Below are 16,121 nucleotides of genomic sequence, written 5' to 3' on the forward strand. Positions count from 1 at the left end.
GTGGATAGTACACAGCCATGGAAGTTCCATGACTGTGTAATATCCACCTACTTAAAAAGGGCATACAAGAGCGATAGTACAATAATTACCTCATGGAAATAAGTCTTGGTACCAGTAACAATTCAGATTTAAAGCACAACGTTCAACTGCGTAAGTTCTCGCTAATACTGTATTGATGATTGGTGTCTTGCCATTGACAATCGAAAGTACAACTGAGAAGATTTTTTTTAAAGATAAGAAAAGGCTTTTTGACGTGGTACATCTAGAACTTTTAACAACAATCTATTTTTTTTAAAATTATATAAGCTTTTAAAACCTGGTTGTGGTAAATGACTATAGACTGGTTTTCAAGCCATTTATCCAGAGGAGGCGCTGTCGGGAGGGGGGGGGGGATAAGGGGCACGTTAAAACCCCACACCCACACACTTTTTTAGTATCCCCCAAAAGCCCTTTTTTAACTCAGATAAAGACCTATCTTCCTTTTGTAATAAGTGCCCCTTTTCAACTCTGATCAATAACGAGTAATAATCCGAGATCAATATTCAAAGAAAGTAGAAGACATTCAATATAGGGGCTTTATGATTACACCTAGCTGGTCTTCAATCCCGAGAAGAATCACGTGGTCGACAAAGACAATCGAGCATGGGCATATAGCTTCATTCAGTTATTTCTTTCTTTATCTATCTATAGTTTATTCTGACAGGTAATCTCATGGATATGAATGCTCCATTTCAAGACAATCAAGACTGCCAAGCCACGAATTATCTACTGCTTCTTGTTTTAAAGCGTTGGTGTCTAAAGAGCATTCATCTGTCTTTTTCTTTAGATTATATTTTTCTTGACTGGGTTAGGTTTTTTTTCACCTCTTACCTTTTAAAAATCATATTGCCCACCATGATTGCCATTATTTCAAGAAATCTGTCAGATCGAGATGCCGAGTAAATTGGACGTGTATTCCACATTTTAGGACAATGCTGCCATCTACGATTATACTCAAGGTACATAAACATTTTACCCCCCACAATCAGTACAAATATAACTTGTTCTGGTAAGCTTTTCTCCAGACCTTTAGGACAACTCAGCAAGTGGAAGCTTACCCAAACAAGAAGTTTGTATTTATTATGATTTTTCAATTGATTGTTGACAGACTGTGAAACAAATTCAACGTTACTTGACCAAGCAGATGAAACTATTAATGATTTGTACTCAATGTGCCCGAAGTGATATTGCAAAGCATGATTAGATAATGTCAATGTTTTATGTTACAAATAATTGTAAAGATGTGATTGGTACTAAAAATCACAAATAAATCGAAGAATAGTAGTGAATAAAGACTTACGGAAGCCTTTCGTCTTTCTTCTTCAGTTGGCCCACGAATACATTTCAAACGTGGATTATTTATAATTCGATACAAGTGATTAAGGAATGTTACTGAAATTTTTTCCGGGCCCCCATCCCCTGGCAAAAAACAGGTAAAAACAGGTAATTTTTACCTTTTTTTTGTTAAAAAAAAAGAAAAGGAAAAGGGGTCCCTCCTCTGACGCTCAGGGGGGGGGGGGGCGATTTTAAAATTTTCGGGGGCAAAAAAAACCTACTACGCTGTGCCGCCCACTTTTTCAGGTACGCCCAAAGTGCCACTTTTAACATAGGACAAGTGCCCCTTTTCATTACAAATAATTGTTCTTCTCCTCTCTTTTCATCTCTGGTGACTACTGCTTTTCAGGTGCGAGAAATTCCCCTTTTAACCTCTTATATTTTGCCCTTCTTTTACTTCGACTCGTGCCCTTTTTCCTATTTAATAAGTGCACTTTTTCCTTCGTAATAAGAACCCCCTTTCCTTTCTCTTAAATGCCACTTTTGACCTCCGATAAGTGCCCGTTTTATTTTAACACGTGCCCCTTTTCCTTTGTAATAAGTACCATATTTCCTTCAGATAACTTCCCCTTTTCCTTTTTTTTTATGAGCCCCTCCCCCTTTCGAAATGCCCCTTTTTACATATGATAGATATCCCTTAAAAATTTGATGGGTGCCCTTTTTCTTCAATAGATTTTCTCATTTCCATTCTCACAAGAAGTGGCGGATCCAGGGGGGGGGGGCCGGCCCCCTCCCCCCTCCTGGGAAAAAAACGTGTATTTTTACAATTTTTTAATGTTAATTTTACATTTTTTGGGAGATGGCCCCCCCCCCCCTGGCGCTCAAGGGGGGGGGGGGGTGCAATTTTTCCAATTTTTTTGAGGACCAAAAAAAAAATTAGTGCTCACTAAATAACTTTATAAGATGTAATTTTTCGCACTGGGACCTCACAAATCTATCAAAATTCGCTCGCTCGCTTCGCCCTCTCGAAAGCTAACATTCAGACCATCACACCCAACTGCAAAGTATGTTGCTAAAGCAGTATTTTGTACCAGGTAAATACAAAAATAAAAAATATTGATGTCATCCCTGGTAGTGTAATAACAATCATGACGATGTAGGGGTATATACCAATGTCTAAAAATTGTGTATGTTTTTTTTCTTTTTCTTTGTAGGTGCCCCCTGTTTCCAGAAAGTGCCCTTTTTTGTTGGTACCCCTCCCCTCTCCTACTATCAATGTATGTAACTTTCTATCCATCTTTATATCTAGCTAGCTACCTATTAATCTATGTACTATGTACATCATATATATTTATCTTTCTATCGCGTGTACGTGTGTATAATTGGATTTTTACAAACGCGTATCATGTCTCAGCCGGCAGATGGCGACATACACAAGGCCAGGACAATCGATGATCATCGAATCATAATAAATGATGAGCTCCGCCCATTAATTTCATTCCCACACGCTCTGGTGGTCAACACACATAAACATTTGCTTCTTGTAAGTCACTGCATTTCCAACGGGATTAGGGTAAATGCTACCCGGGTGGCTCGGGCATTGTGTTGAGTTAGATTTATGAAGGAACTGGTGTGTTCGTTTCAGGTGAGTTGAATATTTTTTTGAAGGCTGTAGGGTAGGCCTGCTCTTACTGGAGTTTATTGTTGTTTATTGCTGACTGTGTTATTTATTTTGTGTAATTATTGGTGAGATTTGATGTAGACCCTCTAGACCATAGTGTAAAGTCAACAATCATAGCTAGTTCAATGAATTGGAAAATTGGATGACATTCAGACTATATTCTAAAATTTGTAGAGCTTGACCATCTCAGTAGGGGTGGAAATGAAAGATTTTTTTGACTTTCTGTAGCATTAGTTAATAATGTAAATTAATGTTGATGGTATGAGGATGAGGATGGCAACCATGGTAAAGATAATGATGATAAAAATGATGATGATAAAATTAGTAAATACTTAAATAATTTTTACATTAGAAATGCAGGCAAATTTTTATGCAGTTGATCAAACAACATGGATACCACCATGGGCAAAGATCTGTAATTGATGCCTATTGTTCATGGGGGATGATCTATTCACAACAATAAGGATCGACACCCATGCATGGGTACCACTATATTGCAGGTTAATTAATTACATTTTATAATAGATATGAATCACTATGTCTTGAGATATCGAGCCGCTGTAGCAGCTAAAATGTGATTAAAAATTTCTGCGCTCAGCTCATTACGATAAGTGTCTGACTATTAATTACCGGTAATCAAAAACTGTTTAGAAAATTGTGATCCAAACTGCCTGCCTCCTTCTAATCCGGCTAATGAAAAATGTCAGAGCGAAGGTATACAGGAAGCTAGAAACAATAGACTTGAACTTAAATGTGCAGTATTCATCCTTGCAGTGGTCTAATGCATCCTTGCAGTGGTCTAATGCATCCTTTTATGTCATTAATTGATTGATGTACTTCACTCTTCAATTTTATACCGATTTCAGCTTCCATCATCGTGTTTGCTTGGCTAAGGTCGAGCGTTGAGACCCGCATTACAGGGGCTGTTTGTTTGCATTGTGCAGACTTTGTGCACAGCTTTTAACCGGTTTACCAATAAATTATTGTATTTCCCATAGACTTATACACAGGATCCTCTGGGCTCCAGTGCGCAATGGGTTAAGGTTCTAGTGTGCATGCCCTCCATTAGGAATACCATAAATTAGGTGACATATCATTCACCCATCATTGAATTTGACAGATAGGTTCAAAGCAATTGTTAATTGAATCTCATATTATGTATGTCAGTGTTGTAAAGGCCCCAATATAACATTTGATTGTATTGTGCCCTTAGATTATGACCTGGTTTACTTGTATATGTATGTCGAGAATAAGCAGAATATGAATTGTTCTTCCAATTCTAGAGCTGTCAAATTTCAATTTTAAGGCAGTGTTATGACTAATTATCTGAGGGGAAATGATTAAAAAGAAAAAAAGAGGGAGAGAGAAAGAGAGAGCTTAATTTCACACTCTTACAAATCCCTATCTGTCCAAATTCAGCCATATCCTTGCTTGATTAAAATGATTTATGACTCCCTCGAGTTGTGAAGTTTGTGACAAAATGACAAATATTGACGTCATAAACTTGTATCATTTGCTCTTGCAACTTGCAAGATCATTTTACAGGTACACTATATATTCTTTGCCATTTTTCGGCCACTTCAGATCTCTGTGTAGTGTGGTTGATTTGTCTGAATACATTTTATTTTTATTTCTTATTTACCTCTTTCAGCTTGAATCATGAGTGAATGGCAACAAATTGACAATCATTCAAACAAGTGAAAATATTGATATTTGTACATGAGTGGTTCAGGCGCGTACGCAGGATTTTTTCAAGGTTTTTTAAAAAAAAACACATTTATAATATATATAAACGACTCAGCCGACCGCTGAATAAGCTGGGGGGGGGGGGGGGGGGGGGGGGGGGGGGGGGGAAGAGGTCACTTTTTTTTTTTTTTGGGTCCAAAAAAAATCGCAACGACTCAGCCGACCGCTGAATAAGCTGGGGGGGGGGGGGGGGGGAAGAGGACACTTTTTTTTTTGGTCTCGAAATTTGGAAATTTGACATTTTGCTCCGTTGGGGGGGGGGGGGGTAAGGTCAGCTTTTTTAGGTCAACCATGGGAATATTTTTTTTTTTTTTTAATAACAAAAAACAAAAACAAAAGGGGGGGGTTTACACATAAAAAATTACCAAAGGGGGGGTTAACCCCCCAACCCCCCCCCCCCCCCCCCCCCCCCTGTGTACGCGCCTGAGTGGTTAGCAGTTCAGCTCTGGAACACTCTAAAAGAGCTCTGATGGAGACAACAAAAACAATAAGACACAAAAGCAAAAGCAGACTAAAGCAGAACAGGACAAAATTGTTAAAAACACAGTATAAATTCTTTGTCTTTCTAGCAAACCATACAAGAGTTCCTGTAAACAAATGGTACTTTTTTTAACTGAACAGTGATTCAAATAATATTGAATAAAAAAAAGAATAAAAAACAATAACAAGACTTTGAATCAAATATCACTGCTTGGGAAGCCATAGATAAAAGACAAGTCAATATCCTGACCCGAGCAAGAAGAGCAAGCATTTAAAAATACTTCATTGAAGAATGCCCTTCAATCAAAAACTGATCATTTAAAATTGTTGTTAAATAGCCCTCAATAAATTGAACGATCAATAATTCAAATGGCAATTTCCTGTTGTAATTGTGCAATTCAAACCAGTATTCATTCAATCTGGGGCTGCCACTTTGGCATTGCCATTTAATTGCATCCTTGAAACATTGTGTTTTATCTCTTGAATACCAGTGTCTTGCAGATTCATGATGCATTTGACGGATATCTAAATTGTAGTGATGGAGTTTTATTTATTTACGAAAGGCCAGTATTTGTGAAATGGATTTAAATAAACTTCAGTCATGTATTTAATATAAAAAGCTTTTGTAATTAAAATATTGATTGAAAACTATTTGGTTCAGGAGTTTTATCCTGAGAACAAAACATTATTTCAGCTACACTTCGCTATATCAAACCATTTTTATAAATTATCTATGATTTGATATAACAATTCTAATGACCAGTGAGGGGGGGGGTGGAATAGATGCACAATTTGCCCATTACTCCCTTTAAAATGGTTATGGCATATTTTTAAATAAAAATAAATATTTGTGTCCTTTTTTCAAATTTTCAAACCCAAAGGCTCCTGCAAAACCTGATAACCCTCATTTTGGTTGTTGCTTTTCAGAGATTATCGGAATTGACTCCCCCCCCCCCTGTTTTTAACCCTAGCCTGGTTCTGCCCCTGAAATTTTATGTAGCTTTGTTGAAATAGCTCTAGAAGCCAACATCTGCTGGTAGAAGGAATCAACACATACTTCAAATAGAATAATTTGATCGTCACTGAGGCATACATGCAGTATGTCAACCTTCATCTACATATTAGGCAACACAAACTCGCATACTGTGAATAAATAGTATTTGTTTGACTGAAGGTCATTCCACCATAAGATACATGTATGTACAGTTAAATTAAATAACAAACTGTTTTTTTTTAGATAACAAGTCTAGTATTAACATATCATTTGTAGCACTGCAACATTTACAAACTAAATCTACTGTCATTTTTACATATTAATAGCTCCTTGTTCGTCTGAGCCATGCCTGAACAACACAATATAGTAAAAAGATAGTTAAAAATGTTGTCTGATATAATTATACATATAATGGTGCTAGATATATATGAAGATTTAATACATGGCGAGAGGTGCATACATTAATAATAATAATAATAATAATACAATATTTATATAGCGCATAATAAACTAAAGTTTCTCTACGTGCTGTACAAGCATGAATGGCGAGAAATATAATCCCATAATGTGTTATTAAAAGAAATGAGAGGAGGATATTTTCCTTTTACTTTTAAAAGATCATTTTTTAATTTTTTTTATCTGTTTTCGGGAGCATAAAGTGGTAATCTCCCAAACAGTCACCCCTAAATCTGAAGCATTTTTTGCTTTCTTGATAGATTTAAAAAAAAATGGGACCCCATATTTAACAAGATCCTGGAGTCGTCCTCTATGGAATGTGTTCCTGAATATTCATAACAGCAAATGCAGCCATCACAATCATGAATATGATCTCTTTCTTCTACCCTGTGATATGTACTCAGCTGTCTGCAAATGTATTGGGTTTATAATTGATATACCGTAAATATCCGTGTATAAGGCGCACCTGTGTATAAGGCGCACCCCTATTTTGGGGAAGGAGAAAAAAAAAAAAAAAAAAAAAAAAAAAAAAAAAAAAAAAAAAAAAAAAATCGTTTTTTTTTTTTGGTTGTTGTTGTTTTGTTGCCGAAAACCCACGCGGGGAAGGACCTTCATTTTACATCAAGGTGCAGTTGAAGGCGCTGATTTGTGCTTGTGAACTTGTCACAAATAATAGTAACAATGTCGTTTTTAGAAGAGTGTGTAAGATCATTAATGTAAATTAAAAACAAGAGTACATATGGTACCAATGGTGCACCTTGTGGAACACCATTTGCTATACAAAAAAATATTTGAGGAATTATTATTATAAACTACATATTGAGATCTATTAGAAAGATTACTTTCAAACCAAGATGATAGACAAATTTGAGTGTTGTTGTAGTTTCCGAGTGGTGAGTCAACACACTGATTACTGAGCTGGGAGACATTGCCAGGCATAGCGCCATAAATCGAAAAAAACAAAAACAAAACAAAACAAAACAAAAATTCTGTACCTGTGTATAAGGCGCACCCCCGACTTTCAAATTTTTTCGGCGGCAAAAAAGTGCGCCTTATACACGGAGATTTATGGTATTTGTAATCTACATGTATCTGTTAGTGTTGCCATAGACAGGAACTCACACCTATGTTTTCTGATAGATTACAACCAAGTTAAAGGGATAGATCACCTACATATTCATGTTTTTACTTGTTATCGGTAGTTGTGCTAATTGAGTGTGTTAATGTAGTGGTTTATTCTGTAGCCGAGTAATAAGAAGCTAATTGTTTAATAATTAATTTGTGTACTAAAGTGTCTCAAAAAGGAACAGCAAATAGAGAAAATGGAGAGTAGGCACAGAGAGAGAGAGAGAGAGAGAGAGAGAGGGGGGGGGGGGAGAAGGGGGGGGGGGAAGAGGGGGGAGGCTGGAGTACAGGACAGAGAGGTTGCAATATAAAATACAAAATGATAAAGGAAAGTTACAAATACAGAAATGGATAAATTACTTTGTCAACCTTTGCCTGTAATAGCCCATATTGACATGACATGATCCTAATGCCAGCAGGATAATAGCCCACTTAATTCTTTCTCAGCTTCAAGGGATTTACTAACTTTTCTGTCAAAATTATAACTACATGCGATCATAAAAGTACATTATCCGATTGTCATGCACACAACTAGAAATATTAGCATTTTGATTAAAAATAAATAAATATTGATCCAACCATGATCCAACACTATGCCACCTGTTAGAGAATCACATGTCCTTCATCAGCAGTAATCCACTAACTTAGCGCTCAAACAATTAGGGTGTGATTGAGGTGTTATGGCAAGCTTGTGACAGATGATAGGATTAGCTAGCAAAGTTAAAATTGTCAGTGAAAGAAACTGTCTGGAAATCATTGGGAAAAGATTGATTAAGTAAATGCATAACAATTGATGTGTACTGTACTTTGAGGTTTCTGAATAATAAAAATGAAAAAATAAATTGACTCAATCGTGGTGGAAACACGTGCACTGCATACTACACATTGATGTTTGGTCTATACTCTTCAGCTATTTCTTTTCATATTTTGAATAATATGGCATTAAAAGAGCAATCGTTTTTTTTTTTTTTTTTTTTTTTTTCGGGGGGGGGGGGGGGGGGTCATTTCTATTACCTACATGTATATGAATGATACTTTTCAAAAATAGGATACAAAGAATGAGAATCCTCACAAAATATTTTCTCATCTTCACTGCTAAACTCGACCTTCTCTTTAAGCTACCAATTAGACCCTTCTGATTCCCTCTTTCATGTACAAATACAACAATTGCATTTAAATGGATTCCAATATGCGACTGTTGATTGCCAAACAGCCACCATACCATCAATCATGTGAATTTAGAATCTATTATCATGCAAATAGGCTGTATTGTAAATGATTTTGAACATATTCATGTTTAAGTGACTGCCAAAATGCAATTATAGAATGTTTTTCTAGCACTTTGTGTACGATCGGGAAGGCAAGGTTAATACAACAGGAACTTGATAGACTCATCAGAGAGGCCTATTCAATTGTAGTTAGGGGGAATAAAAGAGAAGAAGATGTATATGGAAGCTCTGAATTCTAACTATTAATGTGTGTGCATGGCCCTCTTGAAATTTGAACTAGATGATTTGTTATTATGATACCTCTGTTCTTATGTTCTCTCAAAAGTTGTTTATTGCAATGAATTTATAAGAATAGAATACATAATCATAAATCAACCTTGCCCATAAAAGAAAATAATTTGATTACCAGGAATCCCAAGCTTAGCAAGAATTAGAATGACGCCAAAACTTGTAAAAATTGAAATAGGTCTTTGGGCAGAAAGCCAATTGCGATTCCCTATAGAGGTTTACCGTAGTTTTGAAGACCAGGCCAGTTAGTAGTATGTCCATCTCACCGCACACTGTCAACTGTAGTATTGCCCATTCATATCAGGATCCTGTTATTTCTGTGACAGCGTGCAGCATTTGAAGTTTTGTTCACTCCAGTCTCTTCTCTTTCAATTGTAAACAACATCTTTCTTATTTGTTTTCTTCCATGTGTGGACTGCCCCATTCAATTACAATTGTCACTTGTTCCCGTCAGAAAAGTGTAGCAGTTGGACTTTTTGTGATTCAATGAACTTTTGTCATTTCTCTAAAGGATTTTGGGTCGAGACAGAAAGAGAGAGATAGTCGGACAGAGAGGCAAATCAGGAACTTTATCTCTGTAGGGACCAGACTGCTATTGCTTTTGGGTTTTCCCTCGATCAAAAGCAGACATTTCTGATATTCATCAGGTGAGTTGCATACTTGTATTGATCAGTCTCAGTAGAGGAGAAAATAGACAAAAATGGATCAAATGATTTATATTTGCAAAGGTCACACTTCAAAAAGCTGCAGAAGTCAACCTTGAAACCTGGTAACTCTCATTGAAAAGGGTAACACAGTGGTCTCGTGCATGGTTTTCGGTTCGTCTGTATTTTAACAATGAGGATCGTAGAGAGGTTCTGATATTTGATAATGATCTCATCATTTCTTGTTATGGTCCTCCTGTGTCATGTTTTGAACACGGCAAAGTAAGACTGGTGTAGAGTAGTGCTTCAAAGATATATCATCTGTTCAGATCCCGAAAGGCATTAACTCTATGGTAAAGTATGGAAGTTAACATCCTTCTGGCTCCAAACAGACAAGATATGCCTTCTACTGTTACGGGAAAGGTCTAATGAGTATCTACAGACACAGTTGTATCATTTCAAATGAGCATTCTAGAATACAAAGCTTTTTTCAAGAAAATAATGCTTGTTTTGTTGTTGATTTTTTTGTCTGACTCTGTGACAAAAGGATGAGATATTATAAGCCTGAAGTATAAGTAATTTTTTTTTTTTTGGGGGGGGGGGGGGGGGGAGGGGATGGGGGGAGGGGAGGGGGTGGCATAGTGCACAGACCTCACCCCTGACCTTCCCGCAAATTCCAGTCTGTCACACCTTAAAGTCAATCTTAATACCAATGGAGAATGCATTTAGTATTTCTTTGTGTGATCCAAAGGAGAAAAATGTGAGATAATGAAAGACATAAAAATGAGAGAGGGAGAGGAATGTGTGGCCTGGAGGAAAGAAAGAATTGACACGGATTGTTTAAGTAAACTTGTGGAGTTGGAAGTCCTGATCCTCGTCACCTCCTCGTCACCTTTAAACATTCCTGCCTATTCATGATCTTGGTAACAGAAGGAAAGGTTTATTTCACACCAGTATACAGCTGAACAAATTGATGCCACCCCTGGGTAATCTGATATTCGCTCCAGTGACGAAAACTCTAATATTAGCAGTCAAATGTACTTATGCGCTATACAAGAACGGTTAATTATTATTATTATTATTATTAAATGACAAATTGTGGAAAGTGAATTTACAATATTCATGAAAATATTAATTCTGAAAAATATGTAATTTTACATTTAAAGAGAGCATTATTATTGTGTTGTTGACTATGGAACAGGTATACATTCATACAGAGAAGAACCTTCAGTCATTGTTTTGTAGAAGTGATCATTGAATCTGTCAACATTGTATGGTAAGGAGAGGAAAGAGTGAAATTATATCAGCTTTAAATTTGAATTAATGTAGTACAGATGAACCAAATTAGATGATTAAATCATTAAAACAGAATCAGTTTGATGGATGAGATCCAGGTTGAAAGATTTTCTGTCGGAAACTTTGATGATTCAGAGAGTTAAAGGCATTGTTTAACATTGTTAAGCATGGCCCTACCTGTTACCAGTGTCTGTGATATGGTGTAATATTGAAGCCCTAAAAAAATTGTGCATCAAAATTATCATGAAGTGCCTCAAAAAGTAAAAATCTTTGAGAGACTGGTTGTACCATACTCATTTTCCCCAATAGACTGTAGTGCTATGAAAACCGTTAGGATAGCAAATTTTTAAATTTCGATTTCCAATCATAAATATCTTGATAATTAGACAGGCGATCGGCTTGTAAATTTCATGGGGTTTCTGACTGACCTAAAGGTTTATAATTATCATTGCAGCATGAGCTAGATCCAGGATTTTGTTTTAGAATCTGAGACAAAGTTACCCAATCCCTTTAACGTTTGAAACTTGGATATGGTGTGAAAGAGTAGACTGATCATTTGCAGGTTGGGATATAAATTAAACCCCCCTCCGGGGAGTCAGTAGATAAGCATGGTTAGCAGCATGATATTAATAATCCTCCTTGGTTGCTAAGTGCCGTGCATGCTGGGGCAATATCCCATACACCACTGCATATACACCTCGCAACTCGGCAAACTTTTCGATCATTCCCGATTTCTAAATTATTTCTTTTTTTCATGAGACAAACGTTAAATTATTAATTTTTACAGCATGAACATTGACGTGGTTGTATTGTGTGGCTGGATAATAATATCACATAAATGAATAATCGCCATTTGCTGCATATTTATATATGCAGGGATTTGAAACGTACTATAAAATTTGGACGAAACAAATGATATCGTGAATAATTTCGTTTCTCGCAAGACAAACGTTAAATTATTAATTTTTACAGCATGAACATTGACGTGGTTGTATTGTGTGGCTGAATAATAATATCACAAAAGTGAATAATCGCCATTTGCTGCAAATTTTCATATGCAGTGGTTTGAAACGTGCTTTAAAATTTGGACAAGACGAATGATGTTGTGAATATATTTTTTTCTGGCAAGACAAATGTTAAATTATTCATTTTTACAGCATGCACATTGACGTGGTTGCATTGTGTGGCTGGATAATAATATCACAGCAGTGAATAACTGCCATTTGCTGCAAATTTTCATATGCAGTGGTTTGAAACGTGCTATAAAATTTTGACGAAACAAATGATATCGTGAATAATTTCGTTTTTCGCAAGACTAACATTAAATTATTCATTTTTACAGCATGCACATTGACGTGGTTGCATTGTGTGGCTAGATAATAATATCACAAAAGTGAATAATCGCAATTTGCTGCAAATTTTCATATGCAGTGGTTTGAAACGTGCTATAAAATTTGCACAAAACAAATGATATCGTGAATAATTTCGTTTTTCGCAAGACAAACGTTAAATTATTCATTTTTACAGCATGCACATTGACGGGGTTACATTAATTGTGTGGTTGAATAATTACTATCACAGCAGTGAATAATTGCCATTTGCTGCGTGTTTTTATATGCAGTGGTTTGCAACGTGCTATAAAATTTTGACGAAAACAAATGATATCATGAATAATTTTTTTTTGAGAGACAAATGTTAAATTATTCATTTTTACAGCATGCACATTGACGTGGTTGCATTAGTTGTGTGGCTGAATAATTACTATTACAGCAGTGAATAATTGCCATTTGCCGCATGCTTCTATATGCAGTGTTTTGAAACATGCTCTAGATTTGGACAAAACAAATGAGGCTTCTATTCATGAAGTAATATCTTTCTCCTTTTTATGGTTTCTTTTGACAAAAGGATGCATCAATCAGGCTACCATATGGTGTTTCTGAAAAGCTTTTAATTGTGAAGACTCACTCCCCATGAAAACCATCAGGGAACATCTATTAATCATCTTTGTCATCTGAAAAATGTTTTTTAATCAGAAGGCGTTGACTCAATATTTGAATTAATAGTCAAATTATGCTTTCTCTCTCTCTCTTCTGATGATAATAGAGAGTAATGAAGAATAAAACAAAATCACGGAACCGCACAATGCAAAGCAATACTAAAAGTTGAATGTAGACCTTGAATGGGGAATATTTGTATGGAGCATAATTATCCACAAGACTGGTTTTGATTAATCAATGATGGGAAATTGAATGTCAGAGAGATTTTACAGCCATACAACGTCAAGAAAAGAGAGAGACCGGGGAAATGAGAACCAGTAAAAGAGAGAAAGTGAGACATTAAAGAAGAGGGAGGGAGATAGAAAGAAAGGGGGAGAGAGAGAGAGAGAGAGAGAGAGAGAGTGAGGGGGGGTAGAATAAAACATCAAGAAAAGAGAGACTGGGAAAATGAGAGCCAGTAAAAGAGAAAGTGAGACATTAAAGAAGAGGGAAGGAGATATAGAGAGAGAGAGAAAGAGAGAGAGAGAGAGAGAGAGAGAGAGAGAGAGGAGAGAAGAGAGAGAGAGAGGGGGAGAAGAGAGGATGAGAGTGTTTGTTATGAATAGTGTATCAATTCGTAATGAATACGTACGTCAAGAAAGCAAAAGATGGACAGATCAGACACATGTTAGACATATGAATAGCTGTCCACACATACTGGTCGAAGCTGATCAACAATTTGTTGTCGTTGCAGACAAATACATTTGCGTGGATACTTGATCGAAGCAAAGAAATCTCTTTGCTTGAAGTGTGGAGATATGTGGCTCTAACACAAATCATCTGCTCATGCCATGGCAGCTAGAAAACATAATTACTACTTCACGTTAATTTTTGTTGTGCCTCGATGACATAATCTCTCTTTAGCAGTTGTATCTGAACAAAAAACTGTTCACAGCTTAGGCTTAACGACCTAATCCCTCACTAATGATCATCTCCTGGGTCTTCCCCCTTTCTAATACGCAGCAAGGATTCTCATGTTTGCTGCCCCCACAGTGGCTGGCGTGGTGAGCGCCTGATCCTGCCCCTATGGCCCTCGCTTGAGGTCACATTGGAAAGCTCCTCGCTCATGCCAAGATTGATGGGGGAAAGAAGAAGCAGAAGAAGAAACAGTATTGTCCTGTTCCACAAGCTGAGAAGAGCAGGTTGAATACATATGTGCAGATTAACAGCGCTACTTAGTGGTGAGTACCTATCAGAATCCATGTTTCACCAATACCTCTTTTTTCAAAAGGCCATGTCACTTAGTTTGTGAATAGTCTGCCTATATTTAAGGAAATGTGTCATGTATTGCCTGTTATGTTTGTTAAATGAGCATGATTGTCATTTACCGGTACTTTAAATGCCAGTCATTACTGCTGTATTACATTGTAGCTACGCAAATAAAAGGGCAGAATTGAAGGATACGTACCGTTCATTGCCAAATGTGAGATGGATTTTTTTTTTCTTTGTTGCTTTTCTCTGTCATGAGCTGAAGGAAATCCGGGACAACTTTTTGAAATTCTCACCATTCAAACACAAAAGGAAGAGAAATGAATTAGGTAAAATGAAACAAAATCAAGAATTTGAAGATTAAAAAGAAGTCATATCATAGAAGGATAACTATTTACTTATATTTTATAGATGTTCTTAAGTCATTAAACAGTAATTTTTATTCCTTAAAAGCTGACATTTTGTCATTGTGTGCGGAGAACCAGAGGGCATTCATTTCTACCAGTTTACATGTATAAACTTGATACATTTCTTGCTCTCATCAGATTTATATGAAGATGAATTTGGTTAATATTTCAGTTGGTTCCTCACAAAAGTTTTCCTGATGAAAATCTGTGTTTAAAAAAAAGAGGTGAACCGCAGTAGACATGATCGATGCTCTGGGAAATGAAACTTTCCAGTTAATCTCTCTCTTATAGACGAATATGTAACTTGTTTAAAGTGACAAATACCTTAAGCCACAGAATACCTCTTCCTTTGTCAGCATTACCTTTTGTTATAGGTTTATTTTGTAACTCCATTACGCCCAGATATTCATCACCTGCAGACACTTTGCAAATTTTAATCTCCATTGAAAGGACTTCACTAAAGGACTTCACTTTAATAGCTATTCAGAGAGCAGCGCTTTTTGCTTTAGAAATCAAAACATCAAAAGGGAAGAAATTCCTGCCATAGAATTTTTTTCGCCATCAGCCAATTTGTCGTTGCAGCTAGAAGTGGTAATTTATTTTACTTTATTCGCTGCCTTTTCTGTTCAGCTGCACAAGTCTCTTGTATCATCTACTCATCAGGCCTGTTTTCGTCGGCTCGAATAACCCGCTATTTTAACTATCCCAAACGCAAGTTATCCAGCTAATTTGCTTTTTCATCAGCCCGAGTTACAATAAGCGGGATTTTTGGGTCGAGATAATCATCCCAAGATATCTTGGGCTAGTTTTCAAAACATCTCGCTATTTGTCCGGTGCGTCTTCACCACCCTGAAGACTCGCACTATGCGCGAACGCTGAGCAAAATATCTCGAGTTCGAGTTTCAAGTCTCAAGCTGATGAACACGCGATTAGTAACTTCGGGATCATTTCTCAAATCAGAAATAGCGGGATATTTGGCAATCTCGAGCTGATGATGACAGGCCTATGTACTCAATAGAAGAGGATGGACTGTCCTTGAAAAATGAGAGTTATCATTAGGTATGTCTTCGTCATCAGCTCGAGATTGCCAAATAGCCTGCTATTGCTGATTTGGGAAATAATCAAATCACGTTTTCATCAGCCCGAGACTTGACCTCGAAACTTGAAACTCAAGCTTGAGAAATTGGCTCGAGATATTTTGCTCAGCGTTCACGCA

At 36.6% G+C, this 16,121-nt stretch overlaps 1 protein-coding gene across 2 annotated transcripts in view; it reads left to right on the top strand.

Moving 5' to 3' along the window:
* The first annotated feature begins 2,753 nt into the window (after positions 1-2,753).
* Positions 2,754-16,121, top strand: part of LOC115918299 — a 49,249-nt gene continuing 35,881 nt past the window's right edge. The window contains exons 1-3 of one of the 2 annotated variants that reach the window (XM_030972721.1): positions 2,754-2,959; positions 9,825-9,960; positions 14,253-14,470. The gene's annotated coding sequence lies outside the window, so the exon portion shown is untranslated. The remainder of the gene's footprint in view (positions 2,960-9,824; positions 9,961-14,252; positions 14,471-16,121) is intronic. The other variant, XM_030972722.1, reaches the window with a different exon arrangement.

Source organism: Strongylocentrotus purpuratus, unplaced genomic scaffold (genome assembly GCF_000002235.5).
Source record: "Strongylocentrotus purpuratus isolate Spur 01 unplaced genomic scaffold, Spur_5.0 spur5_scaffold_6, whole genome shotgun sequence".
NCBI classification, from domain to species: domain Eukaryota; kingdom Metazoa; phylum Echinodermata; class Echinoidea; order Camarodonta; family Strongylocentrotidae; genus Strongylocentrotus; species Strongylocentrotus purpuratus.